The 27,727-nt window shown below is 44.4% G+C and overlaps 1 protein-coding gene across 2 annotated transcripts in view; it reads left to right on the top strand.

The window, feature by feature from the left end:
• Window positions 1-27,727, top strand: part of PLS1 (plastin 1) — a 637,640-nt gene that overhangs the window by 228,207 nt on the left and 381,706 nt on the right. The window contains exon 1 of one of the 2 annotated variants that reach the window (XM_086943715.1): window positions 3,182-3,346. The exons of the other annotated variant lie outside the window; for it this stretch is intronic. The gene's annotated coding sequence lies outside the window, so the exon portion shown is untranslated. Of the gene's footprint in view, window positions 1-3,181; window positions 3,347-27,727 lie in introns of those variants that run through there. 2 annotated transcript variants of the gene reach the window in all.

Consider the following 27,727-nt stretch of genomic DNA (forward strand, 5'->3'; position numbering starts at 1 on the left):
AATGCATTTGGGCATATCCTAATGTGCATAGGTTGCATGACTGGGGTTGAATATAGGAGGCTATAGGGTCATGGCCATTGTTAGGGGACAGGGTCGCAGTCGCATGCCACTTACCTTGGCTGTCTTGGGTGAGTCGGGATGAGTCCAGAGGGATGACCCCGATGCATGCCTCGCGCTGCAGTGTGTCCTCCACACGATCCTCCATGGGGGTGTTGGGAGGGACTGTTGGGTCTCCACCTCCAGTTGCCTGGCTCTCACCCAGCCTCTCTGCCACTCTCTCCTTGGCACGACCTCGGAGGTCATACCACCTCTTCTTTAGGTCGTCAATGGACCTGTGTGTCACCCCCACAGCGTTGACTCTGGCGCCGATCCCCAGCCACAGTCGGTGTTTCTCGGCCTCTGGCACCCTCCTGGAGTCCTTGCCGAATAGTTTGGTGTGGTTTTCACACACTCCTTCTATTAGGTGCTCCAGCTCCTGCTCGGAAAATTTCAGCTTGCGCTTGCGCCCGGTGTCACTGGGCCCTGCTGCTGCATCCTCTGCCATTGCTGCAGTCTCAAATGTGAAAGATTCCCAAGTCTGGAGGTGTTCTGAGAGGTGCTCTGTGTGCTGCAGCTTCGATCTCTGCCTCACTGTTCTAAATGGGGGTGGGAACTGCCTGCTTCCTGGTTGTGATGTCATCACTGTGCTCGAAATGCGACTTCCCGTTTTTGCGATCTTGCTATTAGCGAGATCGCATTTTGCGATCTCGCAAATTGCGAGATCGCTATTCCTACACGGATTTGGACGGAAATTGCGATTTTTCTGCGAATTTGGAAAATCGCTATCGCCTTTTGCGGCCGCTTGCGATTCGCTTTATTTTATTGCAAAATTTGATGAATGCCGTTCTGCGAATTCTAAATTGCGATTCGGTATTAATCGCAATTTAAAATTCGCAGAATTCGGTTTTCATGAATCAGGCTGATAGTTACGTGCACTCAATAATTATCTCAACAGATTAATTTGCTCTTGAAATATTCAGCAAATCCAAATCTCCCTTCGAGGTACGGTTTTTTGTTTTTCACGTAGCTATTTCTCCACGATGGCTCTTCGCGTGACTCTGCTTCTACAGTCTGTGAACCAACCTGTCCCAGTGAGGGTGGGATAGAGAGGCCCAATGGGGGTTGATGGAAAGTTCCCATCACTCCACTAAGTAAAACACCATCACATCACGTTAAGCATTCTATCCGGGATTTGTAGAGGCAAATCACCTGTGAGAGTCTCCAGGCATGAATTTAAGGCATAGGGAGATTAAGGGGCATATGTATCAAGCCCTTTTCTCGAAGGCCTTTTTGGATGTATCATCCCAAAAGGGCATCGCAAATTAGAGAATCGCAAAATTAGCGATTCTCTATTTTGCGATTGCATTTAAGGAATCGCAAATTGCGATTCCTTAAATGCAATGTATGAAGCACAGAAAAAGTGCAATTTGGCCTTAAGAAATCGCAAATGACCATCAACTTCAAGTTGGTGGTAATTTGCGATTTCTTTGAAAAATGCACTTTTTTGCATTTTTCAAAGTGATATGCGCCACATGTGTACACATATATTTCAGTAGTGCAACAGGGTGGCCTTTTGACACCCTGGCACCTTTGTATTTGCATTCTCAATTTGCGATTCTCTAATTGCGAATCGCAAATTGAGAATGTCTTCCCATTCATTCCTATGGGCCTACTAACCAATAGCAATAAATGGAAAGGTATTCCTTAATTGCGAATCGCGATTTGCGATTTGCAATTAAGGAATATTAAGGAATCACAATTATTATTGCGATTCCTACATACTTAGCATTTTGCGATTCCTTAATAGCAATTTGCTAAAAATCGCTATTAAGGAATCACGAAAGGGCTTGTTCATACATATGCCCCTAAGTGACTTGCCCAGAATCACAGGATTCGAGACTTGAACCTGGTTCCCACAGGCTCTGAGGTAGGCAGCTCAGGCTGTGACATCACATCCTCCCCTTTTATTCACCTCCCCCTTTCATGCTTCATTACTTTGCCATTTTCCCCTCTGCGACTCCAGCCATGCGGACCCTGCAATGGACACAGGGAGCTTCTAAGGTACAACTCCTATTCACTCTGCATGGCTCTATCCTATTACTGCACTGTAAACGTGGCCACTGGAATTATGGGATTCTGTGCCTACGGTTTTTTCTGCATAGTTATAGTTTTGCTCAGTTTGACACATAAACCATAATCTGCTGCATTGTTTGAAGATCTGGAGAAAGAAAACGTATTTCAAACTGAAACGGATTAGAAGTTACTAAAACAAAATCCACCACGTGGTGCAGAGAAGCGCAAGACCCTTCGCAAACAGTAGTGCAGCAAGAGCGTTGAAGGGCCCAAGCAGGGGAAATGGGCCATCGCCCCTTTTGTAGTAAAATTCTGCTATAATTGTGGTGAGTTGGTCCCTTCACTGCCTGGGCCACAGTGCTACTTCACCTGCTGCACTAATGATACCTACAATACGTATGGCTGTGCTTTCAGCCTTTTGGATATGTCAAAGCTTGATTTATTTTGTCATGGGTTTTGTAAACTTTTATCATTAGGGGAGCTGTCGGGCCCTCACTAATATAAAAAAAATGATTGGCTAAAAGGAAAAGTATTTTTTGTCCTCAGAAAGCACACATTGCATTAGTAGTCTGGGTTACTGAAGCGAACTACTTTGTGTGCGGATGTGTTCTTTATGAAAGACCAGAATGCCCTCATTCACAGTGAAGTTATCCAGTGACTGAAGTGGGCTAACACATCACTCACTGGTGTAGTGGGTGAAAGCAAAATACAAATGACACAACAACAGACCAATTGATGAAGAGGGCTGGCTGAAAGCCTATACAGGTATATTATGTATACAATTTTAGTAAAATCAAAAGGTCTTGGCTAACCTTGGATGCAGGAAAAAGTGGTGACCAAGCACATGTATAGTAGTCAGTCAGTCAAAACACTTTATTCGATCTAAAAACACATAGATCCTAAAATACAAATCTATATAGACAAAACATCTATTGTAGCAACGTTGGTAGATGGAACTGCATGCAGATCCGCGCTACGTGCACGTCAGATGGCTTTATCTGTTGTGGCCTGCGCTGGCATTTTGTGACTGCGCACCACGCCTGTGGCAGAGGTTGGCCTGCAGGGCAAAGTTCCTTTCCTGGTGTGAATTAGTGTGCAGAGCTCTGTGTGGTGAGTCACTCTCGGTTTCTCAGCTCAGACACTGCCTTCGGCGTGGATGCATTTGGGAAATTCAGTGCAAGATTATACGAGAGTGCCGCTTGTGCAGCCCACCGTATGTGATCAGCCTGGTCAGGTACGTCAAGTCTCCTACACTGTGTACTTTTCCAGATTTTAAAGACCTTATTTTGTCTTGTCACTGGCTAATCAGCACAGAGTTCACTTTTCTACTTTAACTCATAGTTGGTGAGACGCCTGAAAAGAGCTTGTGATGAGGTGTAGGGCTGGTACTGGTAGTGTGGAAAACGGGTAGCAGAACAATTGTCTTTTCTTCTCAGAAGTGCATTCCTTCTCCATTTCTCTACTCTTCTGCACTGGTCAGTTATGTCTGATGCCTACCCTAACAATACCTGTTCTAACGGAATTTAAACTTTGATAAGTGTGCTATCCCATCCAAAGGCACTGGGGAGATCTGGACCCTGGGTGTGGTGTCCTGTACATTTATAAGTTTTCACAAGTAGGACTGGCAAATTTGACCAGATACCATTATCTCCAATGGTTCCATTCATTTCTATTACAGAAATCTGTAGAAAAATGTGAGCCTGGTGCGTACCTTAGAGCCGAGGTGTCCTGTGTCTCCTCGGATTCATGCCAGATTTTCAGGATAATCTCTGACTATGTAGATAAATTCCTTTTAGTTTCAATATATGTGAATATCCTGAAAATCTAGCATGCACCAGGCCGTCTTGAGCCCTAGGTAGACTCAGCATGCACCCATTGAAGAGGAGTTGTTGAAATGTTAACTTGTTGATAAAACACGATGCACTTTTAACAATGAAGGAATGCTGCTAGTTATTCAAGGGCTGATGCCTCTTACCAATCCCAACCTACAAGTTTTGGTGGTTAATCAATTTGAGGAGTGATGTTTTGATTCACATACTTTTCGAAAAAAGTGCAGCTGAATTGAGTGCAATATACTATTATTGTGCATATGGAGAAGTGTGGCTCAATGGTTAGAGCAGGCAGACCTCGATGCAGAGCTCTGGCCAGGGACCAGGGTTTGATTCCTGCCCCAGTGGGTCTCAGTCTCATTAATTCCCCTGACCAGATTTTCTCGCCTCAGTGCCTATTCTGATCATGGGTCCCACGCTGCAACTCTGGGCAATAGCTTGCTTAGTCTCCACAACAGCCCCCACAACGCGAGGGATGCCTGGTCTGCACCATGGGGGTGCCCAGGAGTGGACACTTCACAGGGAAAGCCAGGAAGGGTTCCCTTGCGGTATTCGTACAAGCACCGGGAAACCCACTGCGGGTAGCTGTGCGCTATACAAGTACAAAAACATTTACATTCATGGTCTTTGCATACTTCAATAACCTTCACATACCTCATCAACATGTCCATGTAGGCCAAATTCACAGGCAGCAGTCTTTCTTCTATGCACCCCGAAGGTCAGGACCTCAGGAACCTGGAACCAAGGCAACCGCTTTAGGCTTTCCAAAGGGTACAGTTCAATACTATACAACTGAGAGCCACATTCATGCCATATTTCAGGATAATCACTGGGTTTGTAAATTAATCCCAATTAGAGTCCTTTTAATAACCTGAAAATTTGTCCTGACCCACCTCTTGTTGACGAAGGCTGGACACCTCTTTTTTGTGTGCTAGAGTCCTCGCATCTTGATCCACGTTTCCCCTTCATCAGCATTCAGGTTACTCTGTAACTGCTGCCTGCAGCTGGATCAGACCTTTAAGCAGCCCTGATAGCATAAATAACCATTAAACCGCGTTACTCAAAATAGAGCTGCCAGTTACTGATCACTAGGTTAGAAGAAATAAATACTTCACTTAGAAAGATAGGAGTGCAGTGGATCATGTGTGTGGTACCTGCTGATGAACAGTGACATGAATTAAATCACCCTACAACAGCAGGATTTGGGTGACTACATTGTTTATCATTTAGAAATGTTGACCTCAGAGATTGCACCAACCCAATAATACCTTCATACATAGGTTTTCATGAAATTATAGTGGACATTATTTCGCATGAAAGCCACACATTTGAGCGTATTCTCTTCGGAATATCCGAGTATGTGTCTGTGGGGTTTTGTGAGGAAAATCATTTGCTAGCCAGTAAAAAGCACTGTTCCATGTCCCTCCCTATGCTTGTTCTGTCTCTGTCTCTGCCTATCATCATATCTTCACTTAATCTTGTTCTGGTTTAGCCTTCATTTGCCCCTTTTAATGATCTCCATGTATTTTTATTTCCAGCTTTTATTGTTGCCATTTTTCATGTACTTGTACCCCCTTAGGATAGAAATGTTAATTTTTAACCCATCACGTCTGGATCTATGGCACATGTGCGTGATAACGCCTGACTAAATTCATGAACCTCTTTACATTCAGTGTATGTAAATGTATCGCATGTGAATATGTACATATGTGTGCTCGTACAGCGCAAAAAAGATATAAAAAAACAGAAACGGGGGTTAATATGATAAAGGTAAGCAAGTTCAACTTCATGTACGATCAGGACGCCTACAGATATTAACTTACGGACTATGTTCTTTAAAGGGATCAGTACTCATCTTCTTCTGCAATTTATGTTATATTATAGAACACGTTAATACCAACAAGGCGTCTTGGCACTAGTATCTGAGAAACCAATTCACTGAGGGGATAAAAGAGAACAAAATAAAATGGAACTAGTAATCAACCGTTTGAAAAAATCAGTTTAAACTACAGATTTAAAAAAAGCAGGTTTGTAAGTCCTTTCTACATTTTTAAAAATTAGATTGATATCGCAAATGGTTAGGGAGTACATTCCGCCATTTTGTAGCCTTGTACGAAGAGCTTCTCTCGCCCAGTGAGATTTTCTCATTCTAGGTACTTGCATTTCTTTGGTAACTACTAGACGGCAAAGTACGGGAGGGGGAGTACCACTTAAAGATGTCTGACAGTTCAGAAAGGAAGGAGCCTGTCTGATCTGCGTCTAGATTTAGATTCTGGCTTCACAGTACTCGTAAGCTTGTTCTGTAGACTCTTGTACTTGCCTGGAGAAGTGGCGCTTTTGAATATTACGTAGTTCCCTATAGATCGCAAACATGCTCTCCACTCACTCTGGTGAATTGAAGTTCACATTCCTAAGAGGGTCACATAGGATGTTGAAGGTGATGCTGGTGGGCAAAGAAAGACGATGACGTTCCTTGAGAATGGAGATGTTCTGGTAGTATTTTAGTGCTTTAATAAGTCATTCCGCTTTGTAGGAGACTTTCGTTAGGGGAGTCAGGACACTAGTGAGAAGGGTGTTGCCACCATCTGGGCGCAAAGAACTAGCTAGTCCTTTGATGGGTATTCTGAAATCTAGTTCAGGTACAAATGCCTCATGTTTAGGGATTGCTGGGCCCTACTGTTTGTACCTTTTTTTGCAGTACATGTCTTGACATTCAACATCTTGTTGATGATGAAGCCACATGACTTAGATCTGTCTCATAGTTGAGGGGTGAAACCATTGAGGTTTATTGCTGAGATCCATTATTGCACATGTGCCTGTTTACTGTCAATAGTCACTGCAAACCCTGTCCTCAATTGTAGTGTTTAAAGTATGCCTTCAATTTCCCAGCTTCAGTAGTGGAAGGGCAGAACTCGTTTGGTTTTGTTGTAGACCAGGAAACATAAAGTAGAGCTGGGTATGGCCAGTGTATTGATGGAGGTTGATGTTCTTATATGCAATAATCGTTCCCAGGAGTTCAAATTAGAGTTTGAAGATCACTGAAAATGAGACGTGGATGCAGACCACGTGGACCAACATTAAACAGGTCTGTCTTGGAGTAAGTGGACTGAATTTCTGTCCCATTTCACTCAATTGACATTTTATAGTATTCTTCTGTTCCTTCCTCCAGAATCTTTGTGTTGTCTCGTGTTTTAAGATTGCTCTTACACTGCAGCTTCCTTTGAATAACTGATACCATTTCGCTTTGCATCTCCTGTGATTGAACAGTGCATTTTTTTTACAGATCGGTGTTATTCATTGCTTGATTGTAGCATTGAAAAGGCAGGGGATATCCTGTTGGGCTGCTACAGGGTGGGTCGGCTTTGCTTCTGAAAAGAGATATTGCTCAGAGGTACTGTGGCAGACTGCGGTATAAAGCTGCAACGGTTGCTCCATCTGTTCAAAATAGGATCGCAAGAGGAACCTCATCATACTCACTTACTCCACATAATATGGTGCACATAGTACTTACTATATTTTCAGGTCCACTTTTGATATCCTGCCCTGCTCTGATATCTGAGAAATGTCTTATATACCACCAAACAGATAGATTTCTTGTCTACATTCTGGGCATGTTCCCCATGGAGGATCTTTTGTAACCTAATCGAAATCTCTAAATGTCTGCTTTCTTAAGTTAGTTCTTGTAAGATCTGTATAACATTTTGGTTAGCTTTTGCTTATCGATACATTCAGCTGTGAGATCTTCAGACCCTGTTCAGGCATGGCTCTATGTCATAGACTAGAGTTTGCACAATCTGTGTAATCTAGAGGTCGGTTTGCTGTCTGCTGATTGTAGGATCTCCGTAACACAAGGGATAGCTCTTTAGTCATAGGCCGATACAACAGGGTGAGTGCAGCCAGAGGGATAGTTTAACTCTGACGCGTGACTCGGCAAAATCTATGTAATCTTGAGGATATTTTTGCTGCAAAAGACCGTAGCCTGTAAAATGTCCATTACTTTGGAATGATTGCTATCTGATACCGGAGTTTGTAAGAGATCTGTAACCAGAGGGATAGGTCTCTCAGTTAATGGACCCAAAGCCCCTGCAACAGTTACCCACAATGCACGGCTGATTGATCTGGTGAGATGCTAGCATTTTTGGAAATGCCACTTTTTTGACAGGGCGGTATTGTTCTCTGTGTTTTGCTTCATGGTGACCCTCTTTTTGCACTTTTTGCCGAGCTTTGAGAGATGCTGGTTCATTTGATTGGACATCTTTGAGAGATACCAATCTGTGAGTGCTGGGCATCCTGAAAGGAAGGTGACGCCTGCCTGTGATTGTTAAACATGTGTGAGGAGCGCCAGTCGGCAGTTATTCAACTGTGCCAAGGCCATGTAGTGGGCAATTCTCAAAAAATAAATCCACGCATTACTAAATCCTAATTTTAGAGTCAAGAGAACACTGTACACAGGCTTCACAGCACCTACTCAAACAGAGTACAGCACCCAATGCAATCTGGCAATATAAGTCCTCACGCAGCGCACTGCACTGATAACACCTACCCTCTCTTTCACAGCGACAAGTGAAACTATTAGACAGTGCACTATCCTCGTGTAGCCAAGCCGGCTCCAATTATTTGGAGTCCGGGTGCACCATAACAACAGAGCCCTACACAACCAGAGGGGCAATGGACAACCACTAAATAAATGTATACATTAACTGAACGAATGAATACATTAGGATTTGTGAAGTGCACAAGTATTCAAAAGAGTATTCTGGCAATGAAATCACTCCTCTCCCTACTGTTAAGAAGTTGGATTGTAATACTGAACAGCCAGGATATTGGCATGGTAATATTCCTGACATCTGAGAAATGAACTCTTTGTATGTATTTATGTGGCATTTGAACAGCATGAACCTATCCAAAAGGCAGCACAGCGATGCACATGTTCAGAGGCAAGGATACAATTTCAGACTTTTTTCGAGAGCACCACACAGCAAACTGGGGCTACTGGGCCACAGCTCGGGTGGTTGGAGTAGTTTGCTTCTGAGGTCGGTCCTGCTGTGGCTGTGCGAACTGGGCCTAGTACACTTTCTGCACTCGACTCGCAGGGTAGTGAGGGCTGGCAGTCATTTATCCCAGGGAGGTAGCTTCAGAGAGGACATGAGCTCAGAGCTCAAGGGTCAAGCAACAGAGACAACAATGTATTGTCTAGTTCAGTGCTTATTTTTCAGTCAGAAAGAAAGTGCTTTAACCTCACAGCAAAAGCAATTACCATACAGTTCCATAAAGGATCAGTTACAGGGTTCTATTATCCTCTATGATACCCAGTAAGGCTCTAATACCCCCGTGCCCTCTCTAGGAACTCTAATGTCTTTGGTCCAGTGTGTTATTTAGGCATAGGCATTAATAAAGCACACATGCAGATTGCTTTGCATTACCCCCACTGACTAATGCATAGACCAGTTCAATGGCTTTCACCACCGAGTTGACAGGAGTAAAGCAACCTTTTTTTATTTCTCTGCACTTTCGATCTTTCATTCTATTTGAAGTTAGGTGTAGACTTTCCTTCGGTGGACCTACAGGTCTGATGGCGCTGCTAGGTGCACTTGGCATCCTGTATCAGTGGCTTCTGTGGTGTGGAGCTGTGACAGCAAGCCTCACTCGTGTCATGGATCGTTGGCGGGGATCAGCGTGGCTTACCTGAATGTTAGCATGTGTCTTTGGAAGATGCGGCATCATAGTTAGTTCTAGACTGGTATTCAATCACAGCAATTGCAGCCTCTGGGCTGGATCTTCAGCAGGTCATCGTGTTGGTGAGTTGCCTCCTCTCAGCCTTATTAGGGCTTCTTTATCCGCGATGACAAAGGCTCTTCTTGGGGCTGCTTTGAAGTCAGGCTTGGATCAAGAGTATCAAAATCATGGCTACAATGTGTGATCTCTGCACCTGGCTGTCATCAGACGTCCCAAGGCAGTAATCAGACATAAGGGTAGGCCCTGTCTAGAAGCTTCCTCTCCTTGAACAACAGTAACTGAAGTCCCACTCTGCACTCCTGCCATCTACCAAATGGCAGTGCTCATGAATAACTTATCAGCTACTTGTAGCTAGTAAAGTTTTAATTGAATTTCTAAGGCTAGCCATGTCTCCATCCTCCTTCACTTTTGTGTCTGGGTCTCCACCCTCCTTCACTTTTGTGTCTGGGTCTCCACCCTCCATTCAGAAGAGTATAGTCCATACACTACCACAATTCAATGAAGTTCTATTCACCTTCCTTTCTGTCGCTTGCTAAACCAGGGATCCTCCAAAATGGATCCCACTTTTTTCTGTACTCAGACTCTCGCCACATACAGAATCCCACTATTACGCATGTGCTGCACATACACTGGACATAAAAGCAAAACACACACACACACACACACATATATGTGTGTGTCTATATATATATATATATATATATATATATATATATATATATATATCCAATGGTGCTCCAGAACGAGAGGCGTGTCAACCTCCAATCCCGCCTCTCAAACAAAAGACGCATCTGACACAGCTCTGGTCACCTCAAGGTAAGGTTTTTAATCCACCACTTGGTACAAAAGAATTAATGCATGTACACAGGGAAAACATCTGGCAGACGCGTTTCGGTGAATGCCTTCTTCAATGCTAGCTTCGTGTTGACCAGTTCTTTTTTAACTGAGATTTGAAATACTGGATGAGGAAATCCTATTGGAGCTCCAATCATAATCCAGGTCACAGAACGGGTTCTAGAACTCATCTTACCATGGACAAGCATAGACCTCTGTGCACCCACTAGATGATCGTGGTAACAGGGCCAAACAAAAAATCTGGATACCAGTTTCACATACTGTTGGGTACTCAGGGAAGGGGTACATGCATGTTTTTCATACAGGTGATATACCTGTCCCAACATACCATCTCATCTTCTACTTGAGTCAATGAGTTGATTGGAGGAGAAGCTGAGTTTTGAGGCTTAAGATGAACTGTTATTTTGTAATGACGTAAGGTTCTTTAGAGTTCCATCAGGGTGGAGGTGATATGGTCATATTACTCCCAGCCCTTGATGAGACATATAGTGACATGCAGTATAGCCTTAAGGGAGGCCAAAATGTATCCTTAGAGGCCGTAGAGCAGGGTGTTGCCATCATCCAGGTACAAGATTATCTTGGATGGCTGTTCTGAAGTCACTTTCTGAGAGGAATGGTTTCATATTTGGTAGAGTACCTGGTTGTCTTGGTTTTCTGATTATATGACATTTAAGGGTGAGTTTGATGTCCAGTGTAAATTGGGGGTACTTTGTATCAGGCGAAAACTGGGGTTCAGATTCATCCAGGTTCATGTTCTTTATTCAGTTTTGAATTTGTTGCTGCTTGTTGATCTTGGTGAATATTGGAAATGCTGTCTTGACGTTGACCTTTAGTTATGTGCTGGACATTCTGATCTGGATGAGATGGAGGCACTGGATGTCTGTTGCAGAGGAGACTATCAAGGAGAGTTGTGCTCTGTCAGCGTATTGAGAACTTTTAATGCGGTTATCAGTGATTGGAATCCCATGGGCTCCATTGAAGATAATGAAGACTGCCGGGGACCAGCTGGAATCCTGGAGTACTGGGCATGTGGTAGGTAGCGCCTGGAATCTGGAGGTGGCCATGTGAAAAAACTGGCCTCAGTTGGACAGGTAGGAGCAGTAAAAGTTGTGGGTCTTTTACTAGCCTCCTTCCTAACTGGCAATGTGTTTGTTGGGTTGACAAACTTCAGGATCTTGCAGATGTAGGGAATGGAGATCTTTGCAACACGTGACTCTGCATGATTTGGGATTCGACTCTCAAACACAATTTATGCCCATTTAGAGTTTTTTCTTGATCTTAAAAGTTGCATTACCTGTCACTGACGGTGACCTTTCTGTATTTCGGTGTAATAAGAACTGTGTAAGCATGTTCACTGTATAAAGGTCAAACAGCAGATTGTAGTCAGGTAGCCTGATGGAAAACACTGGTCTCCACGGCCGCTGTTTGTTCTCAGCATTATTCATTGATAATAGTGCTCCGGAATTATGATGTAAGGAGTCCATTGTGAACACCTTTGTTAGTTTTTAAATGTGTTATCTCTGCATACTTTTCAAGAAACTCTGATTGAATAATGTTTTATTCTTGATGGGGTGAATGATTGAAAAATGATTTCCTACAGGCTGACAGAGAGGTGTGGCACACCCTGCCATACAGATAAGATCTGTATTATAAATTTGCAAGAAGCCTAATCCAGTCCAAGTACATAAAGCTGTCTCAAGCAGCAGGATTTGCTTGAGATGAAACTGAATCAGCGTTGACAGACACTGCATGGGCATAGTTCACCTGGTAGATTGTTTTACAGCCTGGATACAGCAGTCTTCTATTAAATGGCCCCGCCAGGATTTCTTTCATTTGCAGTAGACCTGCTGCTCTTAAAGTTTTAACTTCTGGGGGCCCCACCTAAGCAGTTTCTATGATTTGAACCTCAAAGCAATACACACAACTACGGACACAAGTATACATTAAACAAATTCATAAATTATTAAATGCTTTGTTTAATACACTAGCAGAAGATATTAAACTTTAATGAGAAGGTTGGAGCGTTTCAAAATGTGGATTTATTTCTAAAATATAACAGGCTCTAGCAGATGGCTTTGTCTTTTTTGCTGCTAATATATGCTCTCTTTTTGTAGTACTTAATAGTGCTTTAACTGAAGTCATCAGCTTTCAGTACTATGCTACTGCTAATCAGCTAAGGATATTGATTTCATTTTTAGCTTTTAATTTCAAATTTCTTCACATTTACCGAACATTGTATAACTTTCAAGGAATCTTTTTTGACGTATATATACTTTATTAGTCTGCTAATATTATTTAACGTTTTAAAAAATACATAATGAAATCTAGGTTACAATTGCAATCATGAACATCAACCATTAAGACAGATGCTTTTTTAGGTTTCGCCTACGCAGCGTGCATGCGCTACTTAGGAGGACCTTCAGCGTCGTTCTGCTCTTTTTCAAAGCACATACTTGTGCTTGTGGCGGCATTCACCTTGCGGGAGCGAACAGGGGTGCGCCACAAGCACGAGTATGTGCTTCAAAAAAGAGCAGACTGCGCATGCACACATGCACGCACCACTCCCGGGCCAGCAAACACATGATTGCAGTACTCCTCCTCTACCGCGGCTGCACCTCTGCCGCGGCTCCTCTCTGCTTCCTTCTCCCCCGCATGCATTCTTTATGTGCCTTCCGCTCCCTCTTTTTCCCCCCGTCCCCCCTCGCTCTTGGTTCTGAAACTCGCTCTCTACTTTCGCCTCCTCCTCTCTCGATTTTAAACTTTCAGCACGAGGCTTGCATGCTTGTTCCCCTTCGCACTCCATTTGCACTGCCGCCCGCCGCTTTTCATCCTTTCATTCTCTCTTCTCCCTTTTCTGCCTTCTTCTCATAATGCTGGCGACTACTTACTTTTCACTCCTCTGAGTCCCGCAATCCTCTCTACTCCCAGGGAACTACACCCCTCCTCTGCTCTCTACTGTGTCCGAATGGCTCACCTTGGCAAGCATGCACCCTAGCTCCATGTTTTTCACTATTGCCCAGTATGCCCCCTTCGCCTGGTGCAAGTTATTGACTCTGTTCCATGGCGCATTACAACATTTATAAAACAATTACTTACCCCTATGTGGGTGCAGAGACGCCTCCCTACATGGGTAGCTGGTAAATTCCTGCTTGTCATGTTGTCTCCTGATGGTCTATAATGGTGTTCGTCTTCATGCCGCTGTGCTCGTGCAGGTGGAGCACGTCTCGCTCATTGGTCTGCTGTTTATTTGCTTCCTGTAGTCGCCGGTATGAAGGGGTATTGACGTGCGGTGGTTGATTGACATGGAGCTGCGCTCAGTCTAACTGACAATGTGCTTTGGCTACATAAGTTTTGTGTGTGTTTGATTGACAGATCCATGCCCATGGGGTGTGGGTTATTTCTATGGTGCCTGCATGTTATGTGTATACTTTTTGTGCAGTGGGATGTTGCTAGGTGCCTGTGATGTGCTCGTGATGGCAACGTTGAGTGTCAGCTGCCTGAGTTGCTTCTGTTTGGAAGGCATGTTGAGATAAATAGCCCTGTACTGTGGTGAATGTAAGAGAAAGTGCAACGATTGTGTAGTTATTTTTACTGTGTTCACAATTACATGAGGTGATTGATGCCATCACCGTTTTCCGATCCCGCAGGCAAGTAGTTGTGTCTGCTACCATAAGGTGTGCACGCTCATATCTGTGAGTCCGGTCACTTCCTTGCCGTAAACCCATGCTGTTTCTTCTTCCCTGTTGATAGCGACACACAAGTGCTCCGCTGCTCAGTTCCTTGTCATTTCTAGTGCTGCCATCAGCCCAGCACCACGCCCCTTTCTAGTAGAGCCATCTCTGAGTCAAGCCCCTGCTCAAGAAACCCTTAGTAGATCCGACAGACCTCAAGAACTACCGGCCAATCTCGCTCCTCACCTTTGCGGTGAAAGTTGCTGAGTAGACGTCAACACAGAACTGACAAGGTGTATCGAAGACAACTCCATCCTCAACCCTTCTCAATCCAGATTCCGCAGCAACCACAGAACCGAGACCGCCCTACTCGACCAAGGCCACTCCGCAAGCCTGATTCTACTTGTCCTGTCAGCAGCGTTCAACTCCGTCTCCCACCACTAGACTACATAACGCAGGCATACAAGGATCCGCCCTCAACTGGATCTGATCATTCCTCACCGGCAGAAGCCAAAGCATTAGACTGCCACCCTTCCTCTCCGAACCCACGGAAATCAACTGTGGAGTCCCACAGGGATCATCGCTCAGCCCAACCCTCTTCAACATCTACATGGCCCCCTCGCCGCCATCGTACGACAGCACGGCCTCAGCATAGTATCCTATGCCAACGACACCCTGCGCATCTCCCTCACTAAGGTCTCCACCACCACCAGACTCCACTTCCAGGAAGGAATGCAGGACGTCTCAGCCTGGATGAGCAACAGCTGCCGAAAGCTCAACTTGGAGAAGACAGAAGTTCTCATCCTCATGACCACCCCATCGGCATGGAACAACACTTGGTGGCCCACCGACCCCCATACACCACGCCAGGAACCTCGGCATTTTAATCGACTCCTCCCTCTCCATGAACCGATAGGTCAACGTTGTCGCCTCCAGCTGCTTCAACACCCTACGCATTCTCCGTAATACTTTCAAATGGATCCCCCCCGAGTCAAGGAAAACAGTCACCCACGCACTCATCACCAGCAGGCTGGACTATGAAAACGGCCTCAACGCTGGCATAAACAAGTCTCTACTCCGCAAGCTCCAGACGATACAGAACACCGCCGCCAGACTCGTCCTCTGTATCCCTCGACACAAGCACATCTGCCAACACCTACGTAAGCCCCACTGGCTCCCCGTCGAGAAGAGAGTAACTTTCAAAATACTCACCCATGCCTACACAACACAGGACCCCAATATCTCAATGATAGAATGACACTCCACTTACCCAAAAGAAACCTCTGATCCGCCAACCTCGTCCTCGCTGAAACCCCACACATACGCAGAGCCAAAGCGGTGGGAAGATCCTACTCCTACATCGCAGCCAGGAATGAGCTCCAAATTCACATCATATGTGCCCCTCCCTGAACTCCTTCAGGAAGGCTCTCAAGACCTGGTTCTTCGGCTGAACTGACCTGCCAACCTCCACCCCCCTTGCGCCTTGAGACCCTCAAGGGTTAGTATCGCGCTTACAATTCCCTGATTGATTGATTGATTGAAGGAACGAGTGAGAGGAAAGGTGGAAGTTAATATAAGCAAAACAGCATCAGTATCAAGGGCTCTCTGGGTTCAAGAAAAAGTTGAAAAGGAGATTTGAAAATTGTCATTTTAAAATGATGCACCAAATGTAAGGTAGACATTATAGCAGAAAGGGGAAAAGTGAAACCGGCAAAAAGTTGTGGTACAGACAGATCCTTGCTGAACCTCTTATTGAAGTGGCTGGCAAGGACTTTGCCTGATAGACATAATACAATCTATTTGATAAATAGGAAAGGGCTCCGGAAAGTATTAATATTGAAAACGGATATCGGAGAATAGCGTGATCCACTGAGTCAAACGCATCCGAGAGATCGAGCAAGAAGAGAGAGCGGTGATTGTGAGTTGAACATACATTTCAACTGGATGCAAGTACGTGAATGAGCATCAAGGAACGCTATGTGTTGTTGCGAGTAATCCACTCCTCCAGGAATTAAAGAGAGATACAGAAGCAGGGTACTAGACTTGACTGGACTGGCCGATACAACGTTTCTTAGGTTAGAGAAGAGTTACATCGTGCTTGAAATAGTTAGGAAGGCAAACGGACGAAAAGAAGAGGCCAAAGACATTACATTGAAGCTGGGCTGGATGATAGATTTGATCTGTTAGATAAGTGCTCACAGGATTTGATGAACGAGCAGTAGCTTTTTCACTATTTAAGGGGGAGTGAAAAGTTCTTCATTGGAAATGGGTGTTAATGAAGAAAAGGAGAGACCAGAAAACGGCAGAATCATGAGTTGAGGAAGCACATGACAGAACAGATGCGTTTTAGATATAAATCCAATATTAAGGCTGGTCTACTCCAAAAAATATATTGACACCAAAACAAACTAAAGTACTGTGGCAAAACTGTGCCAGCACTCCTTTTGAAGCTCATCTCGTGGGTTAAGAAGATATTCTAATGTGAGCTCCCCACAGTCTAGAACATTTATATTTCCATTTAAACACTGCCCTTATCTTACATTGCTTCACATACTTTTTTTGTTTTTACATCATTACCCACAAGAGTCTGGAAATAAGCCTCACATACCTCTCGTCCATTTTCCTTACACTACCTTCTTCTGACCTATGTAATGTTAATTTTGTTAGTAGCAAGTCATAAGCTGTCTTTGATTTCTTTTTCACCAATAACCAGGATAGGTCTTCTTGAAAGAAAGGATGGTGAGGGAGTGCTGACACTAGTGATAATCTACTCTCAGTGGTACTCTACTGCTCATAACCAGAGGGCTCACAGAAACCCCTGTACGTTTCTGTGGTTTAGATGGAGTACTCAAGGAGAAGGCTGTTGCAGCATTACAATTTGCTGAGGGCTATATAATTAATCAGCGTCTTTGCAGGGGGAGGTATGCAAGAAGGGATGGTGGTTTCAGATGTTGGGCAGGTCATGATGGTGGTTGAGCTGACAATGTTGTCGAGCATCATTTCACTGTTGAAAATTTACAAAATGGGTGGTGCAGAGTGGACGGAGATGGATCTGGGTCGGACTTACATTTAAGATGGAATGCTTTTGGGAGCCATGGGGGAAAATAGATGATCCTGACTCGTTTTGGGCATTAAAAAATAGTTACTAAATTTCTAAGAGAAAAAAACCGGTATTTTGTGTGTGTTTGGGGTTTGGAAAGAGCTTGGGACTGATACTTGAATTACAGATTGTGTAAAATAATTTATAGTCCTTTTATCACAGTAATTATGACTCTATTTGCTTTTAAAACCATTTAGGGATAATCTATACAGCATTACAATTCTTTAGATGTGTTTTGGTCTTGTATGTGTTACTTTAACTTTAATAAATCTCAAAGCGGAACAAAGTTGGATGGTAGAAATTTCCCGTTTTTTTTAGGTTGAAGATGGGGATGTGGGGCCAGATATTATGAAGGGAAATTGAAATTAAAGATGTATACAAGTGTTGTCTAGAAACAAGAGTTTGGCAAATGCCGATTTGCTTGAACCCCAGGTTACTAGCAGTGAGGTACAGAGCAACTGATAATGACAACCATTTTCATGGGTTTAAAAAACAGGAGGGAAACAGAGTGGGGGGTAAAACCATCGATTGGTAATCAGAAGACTTTGGCTTGAAGATAGCAAATGTCTTAAAGCAGAAAACAGGATCAATTGAATAGATGAGATTGACTCAGAGAGCAAGTGTGGGGAGAGAATTATAATACTTGTATTTCTTTTTATTTCTTTAAGCAGCAGCGGCTCTTCCGGTATTGTGGAGGAACATCACCCCCCCTTCTTTGCCAGCAGCCCAAAAGAAAAAACAAACAACAACAAACAAGCATTTGCAATGCAATAGGTCTCGCCTTAATTAAGTGTGTGCTATTGGCATTGCTAAATAGTACAACACTAATTGCAACAAAAGTCTATAAATTGTAGGCCAACAAAATGTGTGTTTATTTTTGTAGCAATGGTGGCATGCTGCGCTTTAGATGAATGTTTAAAAGTAAAGTGCCAAGGAGGACCTTACAGGCGTAAGGTCCTCCATGCCACATTAATTCTCTGCCCCTCCCGGACAGAAGGGGTTCACCCTGAATGATTGAACTCCATCGATTACCACCAAGTCTACCTTAATTTCTGTGGAGTGCAGCGGACCTCATCCAATTGTAAAAGTAAAGTGCGCCATACTGCGATTGATACAATAGTTAATTGTGGATGCGTTAACAAATGATGTGTGCACTGATGGCTGGTGGTGTGTGTGCGTGTAGGAATTGTGCACTGGTGGTGTGCGTGCCTGGTGGAAGTGTGCCCTGCTGGCTGGTGGTGTGTGTGCCTGGTGGAAGCGTGCACTGACGGCTGGTGGCGTGTGTGCCTGGTGAAATCGTGCACTGATGGCTGGTGGTGTGTGCCTGGTGAAAGCGTGCACTGAAGATGGTGGTGTGTGTGTGTCTGGTGAAAGCGTGCACTGACGGCTGGTGGTGTGTGCTCCTGGTGAAAGCATGCACTGACGACTGATGGTGTCTGTGCCTGGTGAAAGCGTGCACTGAAGTTGTGGTTGTGTGTGGTTGTGGTTGTGTGGTTGTGGTTGTGTGTGTGGGCATGTGTATTGGCGTGTGGTTGTATGTGTGTGGTTGTGTGTGGGCGTGTGGTTGTGTGTGCGTTGTGTGTGTGGTTGAGGTTGGTTGTGTGTGGTTGTGGTTGGTTGTGTGTGTGTGATTGTGCGGAGGTTGTGGTTGTGTGTGTGACAGTAATACTACAGGCATCTCAAAATAAAGGAACACAGAAATCGAGTTTGTGGAAAGAGAAAGCACGAAAGTCAAACGGGAAGCAGCAAAGCATTGAAACCTCTTCAATTCAGATGGGTTAGTTCATTGTTTTGCCCAAAAATAGCTGGGATTTTAGTTTCAGTGCATGCACGTTTTAGAGAAGTGAACGTGGAGGCTTGCCTTGTGAAGAAACAGCTGTGTCATCAGCAGCTGCCTTTCGACCAGGTTTGTTTGCGATATACAGAACTGCTGCAATAGCAATACAACGCAAGCAGTGCGGCAGACACTGGAGGGGTTAGTTTATGAAAAACCCAGCTACGCGGGGGAGGCTGTAAATAGGCATGTTCATCATGAGTGGAGAGGGGGGAAAGCCTCGCAGTCCATTTGGCTCTGCCAAAGATACTCTGTGCCTGGGGCGGTGACCATTCCGTGTTAGCGCGGTTTCAGGTCAGGAGGCCCAGCGATGCGATAAAGGGGACAGCCTTCTGTACTCAACTCTTCAAAGATGTGCTAGATTTTATTAAGACTCCAACAGGGCAAGGGGAGATGGAGAAGAGAGAGATAGTGAGGCTGGGAGTCGATTTGTTGGGAGGCAGAGTCCAGGGCACAACACATGCCTTAAAACAAGCAACGTGGTTAGTGAAGGCATGACTACTATTTTATATAATGATTACCGTGGCCAACTTCTAGTAAGGTAAACTTGTGTTACTGATTTCTGTTTTTTTAAGCACACTTTCCCCATCAGATTTTTTTCAGAAGCCTTATTCTACACTTGAGTACACTTTGGATACCTCAATTCATTTGCTGTTGTCTTTCATGTAGTATCCGTTTTTTTGAAGATTTTTCTTGATAAACTGTATAACATATTGCCTTCTATGAAAGGCTCGGGGTGGGCATATATGAGTGATAGAAAGCCAATCCCTAAAGCGCCTAGAGGCTAACATATTTACAGAACTGTGGTACACAAACATCCAAGCAATGAATAGAATATCGATCAGCGCATGTCACAAGGATCCTTGAAACGTGTGCTCTTGTGACTCTTGCTTTTCACTGCCGACCATGCTAGATGTTGACATCCACCTGTTTACAGCATGAGGTGAAAGCAAGGGGCTGGACATGTAGGTCAGAAATTCTATCTCTCACAGAGCGTTGAAGATCAACAGCAGGGAAACTGGGCCTGCATAATTATTGCCTGAAGAGGATTTCTAAAAGATGAGTTTAAGCATGGGCGAGCTAGGGTTCTCGCGCGGGGGGGTGGGGGGTGGGGGGGGGTGTCCTATTCATGACAAAAGGTATGGCACTAACATCGAAGGTTTGGGAAATACTGGTCTAGGCCATTCTGCAACGTAAGTGTCTGCCATTCTCACATGGTAAACATCGTGCAACACATTTTTGAGAGTTTTGAAACGCGGCTGGTAATTCTGAATGTTCTTAAGTCAAAAATGTGTTAACCAGATTCTATTTTCAAAAGCTGTTAGAATAAAATGCTCTCACAGAGGTACAGGCCTTCAGACACGCTTTCCGTTTGTTGGTAACAGCACAGATTAATTTTACTACGCAGCGGTGACAACGCCTGGACTAAAGGGCTGTAAATGTTGAGGTTTGGGAAGCGTTCCCCAAGGACATTCACAATTTATGTTGACACAGAGATTTGAGAGGAACTTTCTATTACCTTTCGAAAATGACCATATTTTATGCCTTTCTAAATAACGAACCTGGTATGCAGAGTCTGCGGGATGACTTTACAGGAAAAGGATTTGGTCTGTAATTAACCCGAAGGTCATAGTCGGACTCTGTGATGAAAGACTGGTTTAACACACAAGCATTTACAGGCCGGTCTCATGAGTGGCAGTGAGAAGACACATGGTCTAAAAGCAGAATGAATGGTAAACAATTCTTGTGTTAAAAAAGTGTGCTCATTTTAACAGTAAGTTCATACTGCAACGTGGGACTGTGAACTATGTTTCTTGGGTTTTGCTGTAACTCTAATGGGGATGCGTACGTGTCTGGTAGCAAAGCAATCTGTCTTAAGAGGGGTACCTGTGGTATCCAGGGAGTCACTGAGGGGCTATTTAATTAGTTTCTTTAGTTCACGGGCACCCTCTGGTCACAGAGGGGTTGGGTTGGCGGTCGACGGATCAGGTAATATTCGCGGACAGCGCAAGAAGGCACCCAACATCTCCCTGTGTTAACAACCTCCAGCGACTCTTTAAAGTAGATTTTCTAAGTAGCGGTGAGGGGCGCATGTATTTCATGACATGGATTTCAAGTCAAAGCTTCTCCAGAAGCCTTTGCCCGTCGTTCCCTGGGACACAGCTAGAATTAGTTTGGGTCTTCAAAGGGTCTTGTTAGTGAGAATTTGTCATTTGAAAGGCAGCGGGAGCAACCGCGATGTGTAAAAAACCACAGAAGAAAGCGTATGCATGCTAAACTGGTAAAAAAAAACCACACATGGATAAAAGACGCATTGAATCTTGTATGAGCCTTTGATGCAGCAGGGGGCAGAGAGCAGGGGGCAGAGCGGGAAGAGCTGCAGTCGTGGGAGGGTGGTTGATGGGCGGGGCAGTGCTGGGGAAACCTTTGATGTGGCCTGGCGGCCGTGGAGAAATGCTGCTGGCAGTGGGAAGGCTCGGGCATGCTCGTCCACGAGGAGTCACGTGACTCTCGTGCACTGACCAAAATCCGCAGAATCCACCGCTTGTGAAAGCATTGGGTCAGCGGCATTAGACTCGCAATTAGATTCCTGCGGAATCTTATAGCTCGACCAAACAATTAGATTCCTGCGGAATCTTATAGCTCGACCTAAAAAATGATAATAATCCTGTGTTTATTATCTTTTTATTTTGTTTCCCGGCAGAGACTTTGTGGGTGGGGCCAGGGGTATGACGGGCACTGAGGGGAGTGGTTGCACACACTGCCTTCTGTGCGCATGGGTTGGCCGACCTCTCAGAACGGCCAAACCGACAAGCTCACTGAAGCTGTCTCCAACCTGAGTTGTGTCTGGGTAGGAGACAGTTGGCACAGGCTCCCAGTCTCGCTAGGAGCGCAAATTGAGGGTGCTCAGTCAAATCCCGACGCTGGTTTATGCTGCCAGCAGCATGAGAGCAGCATCGGGATTAGCCGCAGGGGAGTCTGTAGCCTGCAGTGGACTGGAGCAAGAGAGGAGCAGAAAACCGGTGATGCGGCAGGTACTTTTTTTGTAAAAAAAGAAGAAAAAAAAAGAATTTGCCATTGTCCATGGTACCCCCCACACCACTTTGCCCGGACACCGGCCGCTACTGTCTTTAAGGTGTATGCATTGCTACTAACAAGGGATATGAAAGATGTGAAAATGGTACCCAAGTAATTTTTAGTGGGGTAGACTCATGATGCATATGAATGGTAGTTGCTGGTTACATCATGGCCTTGTATCATCTCAGACTGGGTTATGACTAGGGTTAGGCAAAGTATTCACCATCCCATTGAATGCATGGTTATGCTCTTATAATGCCAAAGAAGGAGCTGTAATTATGAAGGTTTGGTACGTACATATGTGAACGTTCGCTGTACTGAAGCTGGAAGGCTTACATCTATTATACCTGGGAACAGTGTGTATATTTAAGGGTAGGTCTGTTCCTATCCAAAGCATCTCTTATCCTGACAACTGCAAATGATTACTTCTTTAGTACCTGGGTGACTAATATTTTGTTTTAGGGCCCTCCTGTAAACAATTTACAGTATCTGTTGACAAGCCCTACATTAAAACAGAATAGGTCTGTGGATTTCCTATGTATTTACCATGCCCTGAACTCCATAATTTACCTATATAATGGCTGGCGATGGGCTGTATATTACCGGACTGTCTGTCTATCAATAGTCAAAACATATACCATCCTCGGAGTTGACCGTATGAGACAAAGATATACACCTTCATCTGCACTCTCTTCCCTCATACAAACTCACACTCATACAGTATTAGACACAATGCACTTTATTTGTTGTAATACAGCCATTTTTGGAAGATATGGACCAATACTTCTATTTATTGTAACTGTTTTTGGTTGGTGAACGGTGGTGGCGATCCCCAGTGCCTCTTATAGTTAGGATTGGAGGAAAGAGAAGGCAAAACATCTGTACCCTTCCTAATGATGTTAAAGTGGCAAGCAATTGTAAATTCAGATTGTGGTGCAATAGCTTTGACTATGACCCAATGAAAAATTACTTTTTCTGTGCGCCATAGAAAGATGAAAGTTTGTGCTTGTCTTGCTTGATTTCAAATGTGTGGTCTGCAGTTTATGTACAGGCCTCATCAGCAGGTAATCTAATCATGTAAGCTGTCCAACTCTAAATGCTGGTGCACACACATTTCTGCAGCAGGCACATTGATCTCCTTTGTTATTTCACTGGACTTTGAGCAGGGGAACTCCAAGTTACATATCTAGCATCGTGGAAGGGGTGTTAACCCTAAAACAGGAGTCTCCAACGTTTTCTGTAATAAGAGCTACTTATGTTCAATAAAAGTCCTTGGGCTACTAATATAATTAAAAATGTATTAGTGACCACATAAGACAAGGTCACATTAGTGGCCACCATATGCAAGTTTACCAGCAGTAATCACCTCCGTGCACATGGTACAGTTGCCAGCAATGCTGTAAAAAATGCTTTGTCAATATGGAATGCATCTATATGGGTAACACAGAACAACCATCGTTGCAATGCCACTATAACCAAGGTAATAATATAAGTAACAAACATTTGCAATGCAACGGTCTCGCCTTTGAAAAAGTTAGAGCTATTGGCATTTTAAATGTCAAACGTTTTATTTATGTGTTGGTTTTGAAAACAGATAAATAAATGGCATTGTCATTTACAATGCCAATAGCTCAATCTCTCGCAAATGCGAGACCTATTGCATTTGCACCCACACACACACACACACAGAGCCACACACACAGAGCCACACACACACAGCCACACACACACACACAGAGCCACACACACACAGCCACACAGAGACAGACAGAGCCACACACACAGACAGAGCCTCAGAGACAGACAGAGCCACACACACCGACAGAGACAGACACTCACTCACACCGACAGAGCCACACAGACACACACACAGACAGACAGAGCCACACACACAGACAGAGCCACACACACACCAAGCATTTACAATGCAATAGGTCTTGCATTTGCGAGAGTTTACGCTATTGGCATTGTAAATAACAATGCCTTTTATTTATCTAGTTAGAAAAACAACACAAATAAAAGGCATTGTCATTTACAATGCAAATAGGTAAAACTCTCGCAAATGACCCAAAGGCACGTGTTTGGAGATGTGTGCAGAAGATACTACAAGTGAAAGAAGCATTGGATACACGCATGGGATGTGACCGTGGAGGTGGTAGAATAGGGAGTTGCATAGAAGGACGCATCAGGGACTATAACAAGCAATTAGACCAAATTCTAAGAGTGTGTGTGTGTTTAAGTACATTTTGTGGTCTCACTTGACGAGACATTGAAATGTTAAAGACTAGCCATTTTAAAGTCATGTGCAGGTCAAAAACAATTTAACAATGGGTTCACTGAAACGAACCACTCTGTGCCTTGTTTTTGCACAGTGTCCCATCTGCTTCAATTTCGTGGGTATGGCCTCTGTGGCCAGGCAGTGTCAGGTTTGTAGGTATGTACAAGCTGGCAGCACAGTGCCACATTAGAGAGATTAACGAGGTGCAACTGCCGTGTCAGGTCCATGAGTATGACGGTAGTAGCTTCCAGGGCTAGGTCTGTGTGTCTGCACATCATGGCTCCACATCATTAATTCTACAGTGCCAGTTTTGTATGTATGCACAAATTGGCCCTGCAGTGTGATGGCTGCGAAGATGCACAAGGTGACACAGTTGTCAGGTTCGTAGTAGGCTGTGGCTCCATATTGCCAGGTCTATAGTTCTGCAGGTAGAGGCTTTGATGTTGCTGGCTTTTTATATGTTGGCCAGCATTAAATAATGACCCTGAGCCAGCTTGCAAATGCTTGTTATACAAGTGGCAACCCTATAGGCAACTGGAAAGTAAATCTCAAAGCAACAGTTTGTGCAGGTGTGCACCCCCTTTGGGAACCACGCAGGCACAAAGGGTTGATAAATCTGTTCTTTATTGTTCCCTTGCTTACAGATTATGTGTCATATCAAATACACTTTCATACCTCCCGAAAGAGAAGTCCGGCTTAGGTGTCGTTGCCAAGTGCACTGCTCGCCACGTTCCACCCTCGGTGCTCCGGACGGACCAGGACACGGCCATTGCCTCGCGGAGGTCAGAGGTCGCCGGCGGAAGTCATGGGAACCGCTTGCGCGCTCAAGCCTTTTACCACAAAAGTTACAAGCACATTTGTTTACAGCATTTGGAGCGAATATTTTTAGCAATGCGGACATTCAGCTGCAGAGCCGGGTTACTGTTCCCGCCCGTGCATATTTTGCTTTAAATATTATCCTTAGCCAAGGACATTGTACATATATAGTAAATATGAATGGTATTGGCCCAGGGCCAATCGCCTAGGAAAGATTTTAGTCAAGTAGGTATTTATGGTATTTAAACAAGCGAGCGGGGAGGGAAACTGAAAGCGCTTGGCACAATAGCTACTCGTGCACACACGCTTACGTACTGAGCATGCGTGCTGCCAACCTTGCCTGGGACATGGGCGGAGATGGAGCGCGCTGCAGTGGTCCGGGGCTCCTCTGAGCTGAGGGAGCCCCGCGTGTTGCAGCCCGCGTGAAGAAGCGCACTCCACAGAGAGAAGTCCCACGGAACCCACCCCGCCCGGTAAGTGGGGCATGCTGTATGTGTGAAGTGCGCGGCATGCTGTATGTGTGAAGCGCGTGGCATGCTGTATGCGATGGTTACTAAACATTGCTTATGAGCAGATAGACTGCGTATGACGAATTTGGGATGCTGCTGTGAAACTTATGGGAAACAAAATAAAATTGTCGTATTTGCAGCCCACTTTCTTAAAGCACACTTTCATTCCTTGAATAGCATTGCTCCGTGCATGTGTTCCATACCAGTAAGACGCCACTTATTTCCTCTCCTGACAGTGGGTAAAAGAAAATACAAATAAATCCGGATTAGAAGCGAACGCTGGTAAAGCACACTTCTATTTTTCATGTGCTTGTTAGTAATTAACACAAAGGCCACATTTTGCGAGACCTAATTAACGCCCAGCAGGTCTTCCGGAGAGGAGCATTCCGTAGAGGAGCACTCAAATTCAATTTAAAGCGCAAAGCGCAAAAGCTGTCCTTGGGAAGCGCGTTCCCATTCCAGAATCGGCTTGTGGAAGCGCGTTCACAGAGCAGATTCTGCTCGTGCACTGGTCAATCTCACTTGGCAGGCATCACAACAGGTCTTGCCCTGGCGGCAGCGTGAAGCGCTGTAATGCCAGGTCGAGACCTAAAAAAACTGCTTGGCAACGTGAACAAACTTACCCCAGTTAAAAACGGAGTACAACCCTCTTTCCACTGTACCCTAAGTTGATAAGCGGAGCCAAGTAACGAACTAGCGTGCGCCTTACATTGAGATGTACGTCCTTCCTGGTCTACTTCCTACAGATGCAAAATAAACTATTAGCTTGCGGCTTCAACCGAAATCACCTGCTTTGACATTAGTCTATCTAGCAGGAAAGGTAAGACAGCTCTAACAAGCGAGCGCCAAAGGATCGCGCAAAAAGGCCGCCATCTTATAATAGTCTGAATCTTATTAAAATGTTTAAAGAAGTTACAATAAAATAGAAATGATTTGCACCTATCTTTGCAAATCCAGAGTAAAAGCAAAAGTTTCACTTACACTTTGAAGCGGACACCCATAGCACGACGGAATAATTATTTTAATTTCCAACCCTTCATCTTTTCGAGTGTGCATTTTATTTACAGACATGCACGCGGGTGCACGCTACAGTCCATGTATGAACACCTGTGTTCACTGAGGGATACGATCTGTGTTATTAAAAAAAGTCTGATATAAACTAGGAAAACTACTTGTAAAATGAAGCATACTTCATGTTCCAGATAGAGTTGATTCATTCCAGAATGGCTGACGCTTTACGCCTCTTAGAGTGTAGAGCTAACCTGCTACTGACGCATTGGATTTTTTAAATCTTCGTAACGGAGAATAAGTTCCAACGGCCTATCCGGGTGACGTCACTGTCCGCGTTACACCCGCCTTGCGCAGAGTGGAGTGCACAAACGCAAACTCAATTGAAAGGGCGACGGAAAGGCTGAAGCGAGGAGCAGTCAACTTGATCACTTAGCAGGTTTGTAAATTCGTTGGTTGAAGTGTTCTGTATGAAGTATGGTGCCAATTTCACCGTTAGCTAATGCAGGGCTCTGTGGTGTCTTTAAGGGCAGGGTTTGATTGTGTAAGTACTGGCTGGGATGGAAGTCGGAGAGGCAAAATGGTTGGAATAGAGTAACTACTCAGGCATTTAAAATTAGAATTTATTATTGGTATTTTAATGACGCAGCTCGAATCGGGGCTACTGGTTCATTAATGTTCTTAATGTTAGCACAAAATAAATTGTCAATTTAATATAAAATTCCTTTTGAGATCTGAAGTCTTGAAGCTCACGAGTTCTAGTCCTAATGAATTTGATCAGTTGGTTATTCATCTGTTGCAAGGACTTGCATGTAACCTGCAAAGCAAATGCGGAAGGTTGTGTGTTCTTGAGAGTATGTTAAAATTAGTTTGGTTTAATATTTCATGCTTGGTGTAGGTG

Source organism: Lissotriton vulgaris, chromosome 11 (assembly GCF_964263255.1).
Source record: "Lissotriton vulgaris chromosome 11, aLisVul1.2, whole genome shotgun sequence".
Taxonomy (NCBI): domain Eukaryota; kingdom Metazoa; phylum Chordata; class Amphibia; order Caudata; family Salamandridae; genus Lissotriton; species Lissotriton vulgaris.